Source organism: Armigeres subalbatus, unplaced genomic scaffold (assembly GCF_024139115.2).
Source record: "Armigeres subalbatus isolate Guangzhou_Male unplaced genomic scaffold, GZ_Asu_2 Contig1495, whole genome shotgun sequence".
Taxonomy (NCBI): domain Eukaryota; kingdom Metazoa; phylum Arthropoda; class Insecta; order Diptera; family Culicidae; genus Armigeres; species Armigeres subalbatus.
Window position 1 is genome coordinate 19934 of NW_026942281.1, and position 14080 is coordinate 34013.

Sequence of the window (14080 nt, forward strand, 5' to 3'; positions counted from 1 at the left end):
GGTATTATAATAACTGCTAGAATTTTGCCCTCATGGAACCAGAGTCGAGTGTGCATTTACTGAAGGCTGCGGATAGCGCATTTTGAACAGTAAGGATGATGACGTTATTACTATCGAATCGTAATCGCCGATGTTAAGAAGGAGAAGGCGGATAAACCTGGGGATAAACAATCAACCTCCAAGGTATTCAATAACCGGTCAGTATGGTGCACAACTTGATTCACCCTATGGTATTAGCCCACCCACAATTAAAGCGTGTATTGAATTTTGTAAAATTGTTTTACAGAGTTTATTGTCAACAATCCATTATTTGCCTCACACGGACGCGAAGAAGAAGTTGTGACGATTACGCACACTTCTGCTGATCGAATGTTTCACTTCTGAGAATATAGAAACGCCTGTCGGATTCTTTGCCTTTTTGGTGGCAGTGGTAAGAAAGCGCATTGTGAGAGCATGCCTGTCTTCTGTATTCGAGAGTGCTGTCCGACTGGTGGCCATCATAGCCGCGGTGCTTTGATGTAATTAACTTGATAGTGTCAAGCTCATTCGGGTGACCAATGTTAGTTTGTACCTTTTACTATACTTTTTTTTAAACTTTTAAAACATGTTTGGTGGAATGGCTTATATGTATTCCAATAAATTCCAGCATTTGATGACTCTAAAGATTCATATTTCGACAGGAACAGTATAGTACCTATATGGCCTTCTCCAGTGTTTCACTGTTAACTGACCGTTAAGAAGAATAACTCATGTCTTACATTTTACACCAACAATAAAATATGTATACACATATAAGATAAATAAATTAATTCTATATCAATTGTTACATAGAACCAAAATGAACCGAACAACAACATGCAAGCGACACGGTGGCAATTCACATCTGGCTGGTTTGAACCTTCTTAGGAAACCATTGCAAAACTATCTCAATCAGGCTCCTCCATCGAGTCTTGATCCGTTCAGTGAGGGAGGTCCAAATAGCGAAGTGGGTTGAGGTACTGCTGGTGTTTTGGATACGTGTTGGTTCAGCAGATCCAAATGGCTGTCCAAGCGGGATATTTGAATCGTCAGATCCTCAATCAACCATTGCCACCGGAAACCCTTTTATTGTTGAATCAGTTGCTGAAGTATTTAGTGAGTATTTAGTTTGCTAAAATTTGTTGTTAGTTACGCATTTCCTAATTTTAGCAATTACATGTCATGCAGAATAATTTACGATGTGAAGGCGCTTCCAATAATCAAATGCCGATTATTTCGAAAATAAAGCAAAAAATCGCTAGATTGGAGAACCACCCAACAAGCAGTCAACATGAAGCACCAACAGCAGGATTTTGGAAAAGCAACTAGGTACCTGGCAAATAACGTCGATCGTGAACTGAATGATCTAACTACGTCTCAGAATAAATTATCGGAAATGAAATTAGGTAAAGAACATATCACCATAGCTCTAAAGGCGGTAGTATCGGTACCGGTTCTACTAGTCAACACTGATCAATGGAAGTTGCCAACCATTGACAAGGATGAAGAACACGATTTTACTGATTTTTGTCGTGCATCTAGAACGATGGCAAAATCCACACTTCCCACTTCCCACTACTGAATCAAACATCTAGTGAGTATTCTCGAAGTTATTATCAAGACAATGCAATTCATGAATCCCAAATATATTTTTAGCACCTGGTCCACCTGTCGTGGAGGAATTGAAGGTGGATGACCGGATTTCTCAGTCGATACTGTCAGTGACGGTTAGCCTGCTAGACAACATACTTTCACAGATTTGCTTGCTATGCGCTTGAATCTTGAATACCTAGAAAGTTTTGTATGCTATTTTAAATCAATAATCAGTTATATTGCATCAGGGCACTAAAATGTATTAGTATTGCATGTATTTTGCAAATGATAATAAAATTGAGAACCTATACTGTAACGATAATTATTGGCTGAAATAACATTATTTCTTTACTGAGATAAATCATGAATTAAAATTTATATTAATATTGTAAGAATTTCTTAAAACAAACTTATGAAAATTCATAAGGTTGCTTAATGAAATTAGTAAAGTAAACATAAGATAAACATATACGTTAAGGCTCCCCCAGACCTAAGCAATTTCACTGCCGCGACGGCGACAACTAGTAGCCGCGATTCTATCGTTGGGTCGCTGCAAGCAATGTTCTATTTACACTTCCATATCAACGTCGCCAAGCGATAGAATCGCGTCGCGGCTGTCGCATCGCGTGTATTTGGGGAACCTTTATTTGTTATAGACCTGGTTCATCCAAAGTTCATGCTGGTTCATAAAGCTACCTTATGTTTTTCAAACCGATTCCTTGTGGCTAATTTTCATAAGGTAAACTAATAAGTTTTTTTTACGTGAGTGTACTGCAGCAATATCCGTTTCTGAAGCTCCTAAAACTTATCAAAACCGGCTCGTTTCTTTTCTATCGATTATGGGACACAATGAAAACCATTCGGATTACAAAACTAAGAACAAGTTCAAGGAATATTAATTCCGTGAAGAAACGATGACCAAACAGCAGGTTGAAAAAGCCGACTTCTAGCCGTTACATCCGGAAAAAAAGCTGCAATACCGGCGGCATCTGTGATTAGCCTTTGTATTGCTCAAATTGCATCAGATGTCTACGTTTCCGAAGCAATGACCCTTGGAAGTGGGAGTGCATGTTGTTTTCCGTAATCATGCGGTCCTTCGAAGCCCTCCACGATGTCCTTACTGCTAACAGTTGAGGCCCTCATTACAATCATGTTTTCTCAATTACACGGCTCATATGGAACTCGATCGCACAATAGGTAGGTTTAGCAGAATTTGATTCAAATCAGTCAAAAATATTTAATTCATCACACTCCATTTGTAGCTAATGAATGTTGGAGCGCAGCCTCGTATGGCCTACGTACATAAGAAATTCTGGTGCTTATGTTCCGGATAGATAAATGTACACGAAATTACCTATATGACAACGCGGGGGCAAGATGAGTTTATTGGTGTGAAAGTTATCCGCCGACCAGGGGACAAATACGGAAACTGAGATGTAAGATGTTTGTTTCCTTGGGCGTGAAGGAAAGGCAGCAAGATGTTATGCCGGACTTGGCGAACCTGGGATCGTCAACGATATCGCTGTCGTTGATGTGTGAAGAAACTGGAGTTGTACGGGATAAATGTCGTCGTTTGGAGAAAGCTTTGCGCTTAACAGAGTGGGTCCCAGCAGGTTACCAAAATCAATGAACTTTGGCACTTCTTTCATAATATTTCAATATATACTCAGCGCTTCTCAACTAAATGCACATTGTGAAGGTGAACAAACACACGGACTAACTGTGAACGAATTCTATGTATTATGGCTGAATAAAAGCATGATTCTGCAAGGGAGACATGATACAGGGAGAAATGAAATGCAAAGGCAGATCTTGTTAGTAATGGAAATTGAGCAATTATTTCGAAATAAGTTCATGACATTCTGTGCCACTTAATAATTAAACCGCTTTAAGTGTACATATACGTGGGGCCTCCTTAGCCGTGCGGTAAGATGCGCGGCTACAAAGCAAGACCATCCTGAGGGTGGCTGGGTTCGATTCCCGTTGCCGGTCCAGACAATTTTAGGTTTTCAATTTGTTTCGACTTCCCTCAAAGTATCATCGTGTTAGCCTCATGGTGCAGAAATGGTAACTTGGCTTAGAAACCTCGCAGTTAATAACTGTGGAAGTGCTTAATGAACACTGAAGCTGCGAGGCTGCAATGTCCCCAGGGGGGGATGTAATGTCAATGAAGAAGAAGAAGAAGAAGTGCATACACAAGCATACTAGGAGTTAACATTCTGAAAACAGTATGGTGAGGGGCATCTATAAAACAATAAAGCGGTGATTTCTTTCTTACAGTAAGTTAAAACCGGGAACAGTTCCCCTATTTAGAGTGGTTAAGTTTTGACAGCCTTCGTGTATAGTGTAGTATCTGCCCTAGCTACACCACTGGCTGTCTGGTACACCAGTCCCACCAAGCATTGGAGCGGAGTCTGATAAAGAGCTTATTGCGCCACAATTTGTCTTGTTCAGCTAAAAAACTAGCTTATTCAACTTAAATAGTTTGTTGGGGTGGCAATCGAAAGAATCAAGATTTAGTTTTATCACTGACTGCACACCCGAGCAGACGCGCGTTTAACTGTATCACTTAGGGCAAATTTCTTCACCTTCGCTTAACTCTTAAGCGGTGCTCACCCATACGTTTAAACCTGGTTTAAGGCTTAAGCAGAGGTGAAGAAATTGACCCTTACAGTATTTATCACAGTCTCGTAACCCAATCTCCCACGAGTTTATTATATATAGAAATAAGTATTCGATATTAGCAGTGGAGGGTAGCCAACCAGCCATTGTTTTCGATTCATTCAACTGATCAACTGCATTGGATGTGGATTTCGTTAACCCGTCGAAGAGATACTATAACATTACCCGAAAATCATTCATAAGAATGCTCTATATCCTTGAATGTGTTTCCTTTATTCACAATAAGGTATCCATCCAGTTGGATATACCAGGAATAATGCGGTAAGTCATCCAATCAACCGGAAATTCATTTATAGAGTGATGGATAAACACCGTTTGCTGAAGTGTAGGATTATATGTACAAACTTTAATCAGCTTTATGACAGATGCTTCTTCAGGAATAAGGTGCAATTGCCAGATCAATAACGTGCGAACACATTGCAAACTAAATTGATTGCACTGACTAAGTTGGTGCCACAAAGGAAATCCGAAGAATCGACTGAAAGAATCCCCGATGGAGCTTCCTGTGGAATCTTTGGTGGAATTCCTGGAGAAATCTTTGGTGGAACTTCTCGAAGAAATCAAGGTGGAATTTCTCAAGTAATTTCAGGAGGAATTCTTAGTAGGCCTTACGGTGGTATCCTGGTGGAACCCTGGATGAATCCTTGATTGAACTTCTCGAAGAATCCCTGCTGGAACTCCTAGAGGAATTCTTATTAGACCTCCTGGAGGAATCCCGGGTGGAGCTTCTGGATGAATCTTTGGTGGAACTTCTGGAGGAATCTCTGGTGGAAGTACTGGAGATATCCCTGGTAGAACCTCTGGAGATATCCCTGGTAGAACTTCTTGAGAAACCTTTGGTGGAGCTTCTGGAGGAAACTAAGGTGGAACTTCTGGAGGAATCCCTGGATGAATCCTTGGTGGACTCCTAGAGGAATCCTTAGTAGACCTTACGGTGGAATCTGGTGGTACAACAAATGATAGAATGCCTGGTGGAACTCCTGGAGGAATCCTTGTTGGAACTCCTGAAGGAATTCCTGGTGAAACTCCTGGTGGAGCTTCTGGAGGAATCTTTGGTGGAACTCCTGGACAAATCCCTGGTGGAACTCGATGAATCCTTGATGGAACTACTCAAGGAATCCCTGCTGAAACTCCTAGAGTAATTCTTAGTAGACATTACGGTGGAATCCCTGGTAAAAGTGCTGGAGGAATCCTTGGTGGAACTTCTGGATAAATCCTCGATGAAACTTCTGAAGAAATCCTTGGTGAAACTACTGGAGGAATCCTTGGTGGAACTCCTGAAGGAATTCCTGGTGAAACTTTTGGTGGAACTTCTCGAGAAAACCAAGGTGGAACTTCTGGAATAGTCCCTGGTGGAACTCCTGGATGAATCCTTGACTGAACTTCTCGTGGAATCCCTGCTGAAACTCCTAGAGGAATTCTTAGTAGACATTACGGTGGAATCCCTGGTAAAACTGCTTGTGGTACTCCTGGAGGAATCCTTGGTGGAACTTCCAGAGGAAACCCTGGTGGAGCTTCTAGAAGAATCTCTGGTAAAACTTCTCGTAGAATCCCTGCTGGAACTCCTTGAAAATAGATGAAGTGACGGAGCGGCAACAGAATGTGTTGTACGGATCCAGAACGTTCTACTCTTGAACATACATATCTTTTAATCCTCCAGTTCTTCGTCATGTTGGATCAGCGCCTCCCGTGTTATTTTTTGGTCGAAAATTGCATTTACTAATATCGCAGGTGGAAGGTGAAGGAAAACCGGTGAAAGTGAAAAAAAATAAAAACACAATGCTGTCATGTTTTGCACGGAAAGCAAATGATGGAGAAAAACTGGCAACTGACTTGGTGTCTTTTCATTTGTATACCTAGAACTCTACACACCGATGGAGACTTCAAGCGCAACACCGAAAAATTCCGAGTGTCTGGTCCCGGTTATTAGTTCCTGCATTTGGTGCGCACACACACATACACACACAGACACCATCTCAGTTCGTCGAGCTGAGTCGATTGGTATTTAACACTATGGAACTCCATAGGCAAAAGGCGAAAATGGTGTTTCGGCCATAACTTCCGACCCATATTTCGATGTGGCCAATGTTCAATAGGACACATTGGGACAGGATTATGCGTTAAACGTAACTTGTTGCGAGCAAATCAGCTAGAGATAAATGCCTAAAATTGAGTGACATTCTTTACGCGATTTGTTCGTAAAGTTTGCGTTTTAGCCATAACTTCCGATCCCATGGTCCGATCTGGCCAATTTTCAATAGGAAACAATGGTACAGGATTCTACGTCGAACGCAACTTGTTGCGAGCAATTCGATTGAGGATAAGTGCCTGAAAAATGAGTGACATTTTTGCGCGATTTTACGTATAAATTTGTATTTTGGCCATTACTTCCGATCCCATAGTCCGATATGGTCAATTTTCAAACAACGAGACAGGATTCTACGTCGCATGCAACTTGTTGTGAGCAAATCAGTTAAGGATATGTGCCCGAAAAATGAGTGACATATTTTACGCGATTTTTTTGTTTGAATTTGTATTTTGACCATAACTTTCGATCCCATAGTCTGATCTGGCCAATTTCAAATAGGAAACAATGAGACAGGATTTTGCGTCGAATGCAACTTGTTGCGAGCAAATCGGTTGAGAATAAGTGCCCGAAAAATGAGTGACATTTTTTACGCGATTTTTTCGTAAAAATTTGTATTTGGCCATAACTTTCGATCCCATAGTCCAATGTGGCCAATTTTCAATAGGAAACAATGGGACAGGATTTTGCGTCGAATGCAACTTGTTGCGAGCAAATTGGCTCAGGATAAGTGTCCGAAAAATGAGTGACATTTTTACGCGGTTTTTTCGTATGAATTTGTATATTGGCCATAACTATAGATCCCATAGTCCAATGTGGCCAGTTTTCAATCGGAAACAATGGGACAGGATTCTGCGTCGAATGCAACTTGTTGCGAGCCAATCGGTGTAGGATAAGTGCCCGAAAAATAAGTGACATTTTTACGTGATTTTTCGTATGAATTTGTATTTGGCCATAACTTTCGATCCCATAGTCCGATCTGGCCAATTTCAAATAGGAAACAATGGAACAGGATTCTGCGTCGAATGCAACTTGTTGCGAGCAAATCAGTTAAGGATAAGTGCCCGAAAATGAGTGACATTTTTTTGAGTAGTTTTGCGCACACACACACACACATACACACACACATACACACACACACACACACACCCAGACATCACATCAATTCGTCGAGCTGAGTCGATTGGTATATAACACTATGGGTCTCCGGGCCTTCTATAAAAGTTTGTTTTTGGAGCGATCATATAGCCTTTACCGTATACTTAGTATACGAGAAAGGCAAAAACATTTTCGCATTTTTTTATGGGCCATACTGTAGTACAAAAAGCTATGGAAAATTCTTTTAACTGCATGGAAAATCAGATCCTCGTGTCGTGAACTTTTTACAAAATTTGAAATTGAACAAAAATGTCAAAAAAAATCATGTTTCGCCATATTTTAGAAGGTTTGAATCCACAATATTAAAATCAATCGAATCCATTTTAAATATGTCAAGATGGTCAAAACTAGTCATATTTCAAATAGCAATCATGATTTGTTAGATATATAATGTATCTATGGTGCATAACCAAATTTATGTATCCTGTAGCTGTCCCCCAGGGTCCGGACAGTGAGTGATGTGATCAAATAGCCATTTTATGCACTTGTTTTGTTAAACTTACTTCAATTCATTTGTTTTTTTCTTTCTGAGGTATCAGAAAACCACAGAAATAAGCAGAAACAAAATTTGAAGATATCATTGAAAATGGAGGGAATTTTGAGCAGGATGTAAGAAATTGAGCTGGCGAGTAAAATATACTTTACTAACACGTGTTAATATCTACAACTTGAAGCAAGTGAAAGATATTATTATTCTAAATGATGTCTTCACTCATTTAATAGGAATATGGTCATATTTGCACATGATGCAATAGTGTCCGGTACTCGGGGACACTTTTCTGAACCGTGAAAATTTTCACCAAAATTCATCATCAAAATACATCGTCCAAAAACGTGTTCAAATGATCAAATATAGTTTGTATGAATCATCAATGATCATATTTTGTGTATATGGTATACAAGTAAACATAATCCGGATGCTTAGAGAGTTTTTCGTTAAATGGCTTATGTGTCCGGCACTGGGGGATCTCCCCCTACAACTACTGTTTTGTGTTACTATTGTTGTTTTATATTTGTAATTAGAGGGAGGAACAATTTGCATGACATAATGGAAAGACCCATAAAGTACGTCACATCAAAAATCTATTTTTTTGATATTAGCAGGAAATACATTAACTGGATATTGTCTTTTTCGTAAAATCGTGATAAATTCAATACACACAATTCTTCTCATGGTAGATATTACATTACATTTTCACGAATATAGACTGTTCCAGAAATTGTAAGCACACTAACAAGTCGTCGGGAAACTGAGCTGCATGTAATGTTCCATAAAAATCTCGATCCTTTAAATAACATCTATTTAATAAACGTGATGCATTTTTTTCGTACATTTTACGTTAAAATTAGAAAATATTTAGCTATTTTGGTCAGAAAATTTGGTTTGCACAAATTGACCATTTTTTGAACGCTTTTTCTTGAAAAGCATCTAGGAAAGAACGTATAGCTATTTTTTTATTCTCTTATTTATTTGGTAGGCACTCTGTGTTACTTAACCGCTACTGTGCCGAGATCTACTGTGGTATTCTGCTGCCAGAATCCACACAGAATCTATTTTTAGATTTTTCCATTATTCATTGTTGTTGTCGTTGCTGGTCCATCTCGTCGTGAGTCCATTGTGATCGTTTTGTCCATGTCGTGTATCCAATGATCGTTGCATTGTCCGGTTGCCATTTATCCGGGTAACGTTTGGAGGAATGCCTTCGAGAAGAACAAGTTGTCAGTCGTCATCAGGCAGCCGTGATACGGTGAGGCGTGCATCCCAGTACGCCACCGCATAGGCTGCGCATCCGGCGACTGTGGAGGGGTTTTTGTGGAGGGGCTGGAGTAAAATGTTAGTTTTGTCGTCGAGAAGAGGTTGCAAATATCTTACGATGTTCAGAAAACCCAGATAAAGTGCAAAAAATATTTTCTGGGCTACTGTGATGGTCATCCCAAAGAGCTTCCAAGGGTTTTATCATTTCGCATCTCGATATTTCCATGAGTCGATGCTCCCTTCAATATCGACTCTTGGAGGTTTGACTGTAATACTTTTTATCAGTACCAGCGTGGCAAATTGATAATATTTATTTCAAGTTTAAGCTTCATCAGTTGTGTGTGTGTGTGTACAAACTAACCCCCACTGTCTGGCAGTGATCTTATGGAAGAAAGCTGTCTGTTAAAACAGTCAGATTTAATCCGGGGCTTAGAAAGTGCTAGCTCTACTGCAGCTCCAGTGACCCATTTCAGAGTGCCTGGTATTTCATGTCCACTCCGAGGTCACTATCACTAACAGTAAGCCCCGCTTGATTATGCTACCGTTTATCAAATGGATAAAGATATCACAATCAAACTTCTGGATTCAAAAATATATAAAATATATTTTGAATTCAGCGCGCATTTAGTTTAATTCATTATACATATATTTTTTAAATAGTTCTTGTATCTTACTTGTATCTTACCATTTCTATGTTCCCACAGTGTGACATTGAAAACGTGGGTTTTAAAATTAAATTTGGAACACTTGCTGCATATCATTGAAGAGGCAATCATCATCATAATTATCTATCCATTGCTAAAAAAAGAATAGGTAGTTCTATCTGGCTCTCAAATCTTTCTAGAATATGCGGAATGTTTCGGTTCAACAGTAATTTTAGTTCCTTTTAACGCGGGGTAATATAGTGTTTCAACCCTATTAAATTTGAACACTACTGGTTTACCGAAATGAAGAAAGGATCTAATCCACCACATATCTCTCATGCATTACATTACAGTGTTCAACACAACAATTCGTAGACTGTATTCAAATAATTTTTATTGTAATGTTTCATGCTAAAATAGATTAAAATAATTGAACAACACCATATTATTGCGTTGTACAAACATATATGTTTTAAAATTTGGAAAGTTTACGTACCCTCCAAGGGGCTCTTACGATAGTCTACTAGGGAGGGGTTGAAAATGTCAAAATTTGGATTACGTGGTTTATCGACTGCCCTTTCAGTGGTGCTGGTTTGCGTGGATCCGCTATCAAATCGACGCACGAATCCCCGTCCACAAAAGCAGACAAGTCGCATCGAGGATTTAATACTGAAATAGTTGAGAAGTAGAGGAAATGGTTTGATCTCACCAATTTTCCGGAAGTTATTTTCTGGAAGCGTATGCTAAAGAAACCTCTAGCATGGAAGTCGGCCTTTTCTTGAATTTTTTTTTCACGTGCTTGATTAAGTCCATTCTTTGGCTGGTTTGATAGAATTCCAGCTAGCTTGCGAGGTAGCGACTGTATTCCAGCCAAAGATTTAAGAGGCAGCAACGCATTCCACGCTCCAACGCATTCCACGCTATGACACTGGCACACTGGCACTTACATCATCACACTTTATCTTTCCACATCCATATCCGCCCAAACAGTAACTTCTAAAGTTCACAAAAATGTTAGTTTTCCTTCACTCTGTTCTTTTAAGGTTTTGAAAAAAAAGGGTGACAGACGATTTTTTTTTCGACCGTCTCCGAGCATAGGCAACTATGATCCTCCATAACAAAAAATTGCACCGAAATGTCTTCAAGTTTAAGCTTCATTAGTTTTGCTAAAATTCATGTATTCCTTCTACTCTATAACTAGATCTTAACTCAGAAATAAATCAGACCTTTAACAGCATAAAAACAAAATATATTTATATTTGTAAAGTTCATACTAAACATGCTTAAAAAGTAATATCAAGTTACACATTCTTCTCTGGGCATTATACAAATTGAGTATAGCCTGCACATTAATAAAGTTGAGGCCAGTACAAACGCGGTTAGCATGAGTTTTCTTTTTTAGAATGTGTTGGAAGATAAACGAATGTTTTTTCATTTTGATAAGAAAATTATTTTGAGCTTTTTAGTGGAATGTTTTCACCTGTCATAAGACGAGTTTAAACAATCCCATTGAATTCCACCACTTAAGTGGTGGAATTCAATGGGATTGTTTAAACTCGTCTTATGACAGGTGTTTTTTCATGTTTGATGGCACAAGAAGTTCCAGAAATAATATTAAATCGAAGTGTAAAACATATCATTTAATTAGTTATTACTTTTAAATACTCGAGATTCTTGAGGAATTCTGAAGTCAGGTGTTCAGATATTTCTAAAAGAATTCAAGGATTAGGACAATTTCAAATAGGTCAGAAAAAAATAATTTAAGCTTCTTTTTGGTGGAATGTATTCAACCGTCTAAGACGAGTTTAGTACTTTCCATTTAGTTTCAATAATTTTTGTTAACTTTGCGTGTTAAGATACGTGTTTCGACATCAACTGTGGGGTGGGGTCGTTTTCGGTGTCTTGTACTTGACTCGAGTACTTGAAGTCGAGTCAAGTACAATACACTGGGGACGACCTCACGGTTGAGGTCGAGATACGTGTCTGCAGGGATAGCGGGACTTGGTGGAATTGGGTGGGGGGTGCTGGACTCGACTTAGACGGTTCAAAAAGGTTTTAAAAGTTTTTTCAACAGTGATGGGCTATTGGGAACAAATAAGCTGTAAATACCAGTTCTTTAGGATATTAAATAGACTTTTCATTTAAAAAAATATGTTTGAGAGAGTTAGCAAATAAAAATCAGTGCATGCGTTTCGTTGACCATCCAGAACGATAGTGCGATCATTTATTGTGCTTTGTGGGCGTGAGTTGATTTATTAACAAAAAAGTCAGTGCGCGTCCTATCAGTTTCGTTTAATATGCAGAACGATCACGCGGTCATCGGAATACTTTGTTCTGCTTTGTGCGCGTGAGTTAATTAATTAGCTAACCAAAATCAGTGCTTTTCCTATTGATCACGCAGAACGATCGCGTGATCATCGAAATATATTGTTCTGCTTTGAGCAGTCGGTATGTCAATGAATTAGTGCGCGTTCGATTGTGTTTTTGTTTGACCTTGATTAAACTACACGCTAAACCCGGCATACCGTTTACCAAAACGAACCCTGCTACAATACCTACCCCATGTTCCAATATCCCAGTGATATCTCGTGGAAGTGCAGATGACTCGTCGACTTCCATCAAATCGAGTATCACGTCAAAATTGTCCTACCTACTCCATAATTGACTTGCACTTGGACACGGCCGGCGCGGGTATTGCTCAAATTTTGGGTCACCAGTTCTTATACATTAAAGATGATGATAGTCCCAAACGTCATTTGTTGGTTCTCTGTGTAATTACATCTGACCTGGTAATAGCAACCGTGGGCGCTCAATCATGCTCATGCTCATGCTCGACCTTTTGTCTTTTGACATTTTGTATTTCGACTTTTGTCCTTTCGACCTTTTGTCCCAAACACGTAAATAAATGCACATATACTTCAAAAATATTGTTTTGGTACTCAACCAACCTTCACCTCAAGGGCATCGGAACTAATTTTAGGGTGGTCAATATCCTCAGAGTTATATCTTAATGTCAACATCCCATTTGTCTTGCGAAATGCTGAAGTTTGATACCCATATTTCTACTATAGAGTGAAAATATTGAACAAGCCATTTTGGGACCAGTTCCCAAAGGGCGTTTCAAAGAAATTTGTTGTTGACCCTTCATGGAACAGGTATCAAACCTACAAAGCTATGGAAATGGTATGTGTAGACTCGAAAAAGGCGACATTTTGTTGGAATTATATGCCAAAAAAGGAAGTTGTGGTCAAATCTACTACATCTGATCCAGTGACAAACCAACCGGATTAACTCTGGATAGGAGGACCACAACTGGATAGGAGGACCAAAAAATGTTGTCCTGTTTTGCGAGAACGAAAGCAAGAAAATTACAAACAGTATTCAACGGTTGCTCTTGAAATCGAAACCCTCGATGATCAAGTAGAGTCAGTTAGCCACGGCGGAACTGTATCAGTGGAGAATAGAGCACAAAACAACAGTGGTAAAATGGAGAAAAGCACAAAAAAAAAATTGATGCCAAACGGCAACGATCACTCGATTCCGATCGAGAATCCGAATCTGTTATCAACCCGACACAAAAGAGACCAAACAAGAACAACACGGCAACTAGCGATAGTGAAGATAGCATGATCACCGTACCAGATTCTCCTCCAGAGAAGCGTAGGTACAGAATTGCAACCTATGAATGGCTGAGCGACGAAAACGAGCGTAGGTTCCCAGTCAACACAAGATCGTATATGATGTTACATAAGATGCTAAAGTGGAGGCGATATAGATACTTCCCCATACAACATGTACGTATATCGCCTCCACTTTAGCATCTTATTGCCTGTTCAGATTGAGCTATTTATGATGAAACAAATTAAGTTGATATCGAATTTACCTCGATGCGTTCACACTACAATGAACTAATATCATTTGACGTTTCCATTTGACGCGCGCTATTGAACCTGCATACTGTCATGACCGGTGAAAAGTTTGTCTCTGATTGTAAATATTCGCGTACATCATTAAACCTTTATAAATAACAATGACGAGAAGTGTTAACTCTACTAAATTAGTAAAAGTTATAATGTGCTGTGGCAGAAAATTGGCCGTGTCCAGTAATGTGTATCGGGCAATGTCGATGACGATGTCACGATA

The 14080-nt window shown here is 39.3% G+C and overlaps 1 long non-coding RNA gene across 1 annotated transcript; it reads left to right on the forward strand.

Moving 5' to 3' along the window:
• Positions 1–112: 112 nt before the first annotated feature.
• LOC134202882 (uncharacterized) lies at positions 113–2002 on the forward strand. Its single transcript, XR_009977369.1, has 5 exons — positions 113–197; positions 287–559; positions 832–1134; positions 1189–1612; positions 1675–2002. It is a non-coding gene; the product is annotated as an uncharacterized LOC134202882 (long non-coding RNA).
• Positions 2003–14080: the final 12078 nt, after the last annotated feature.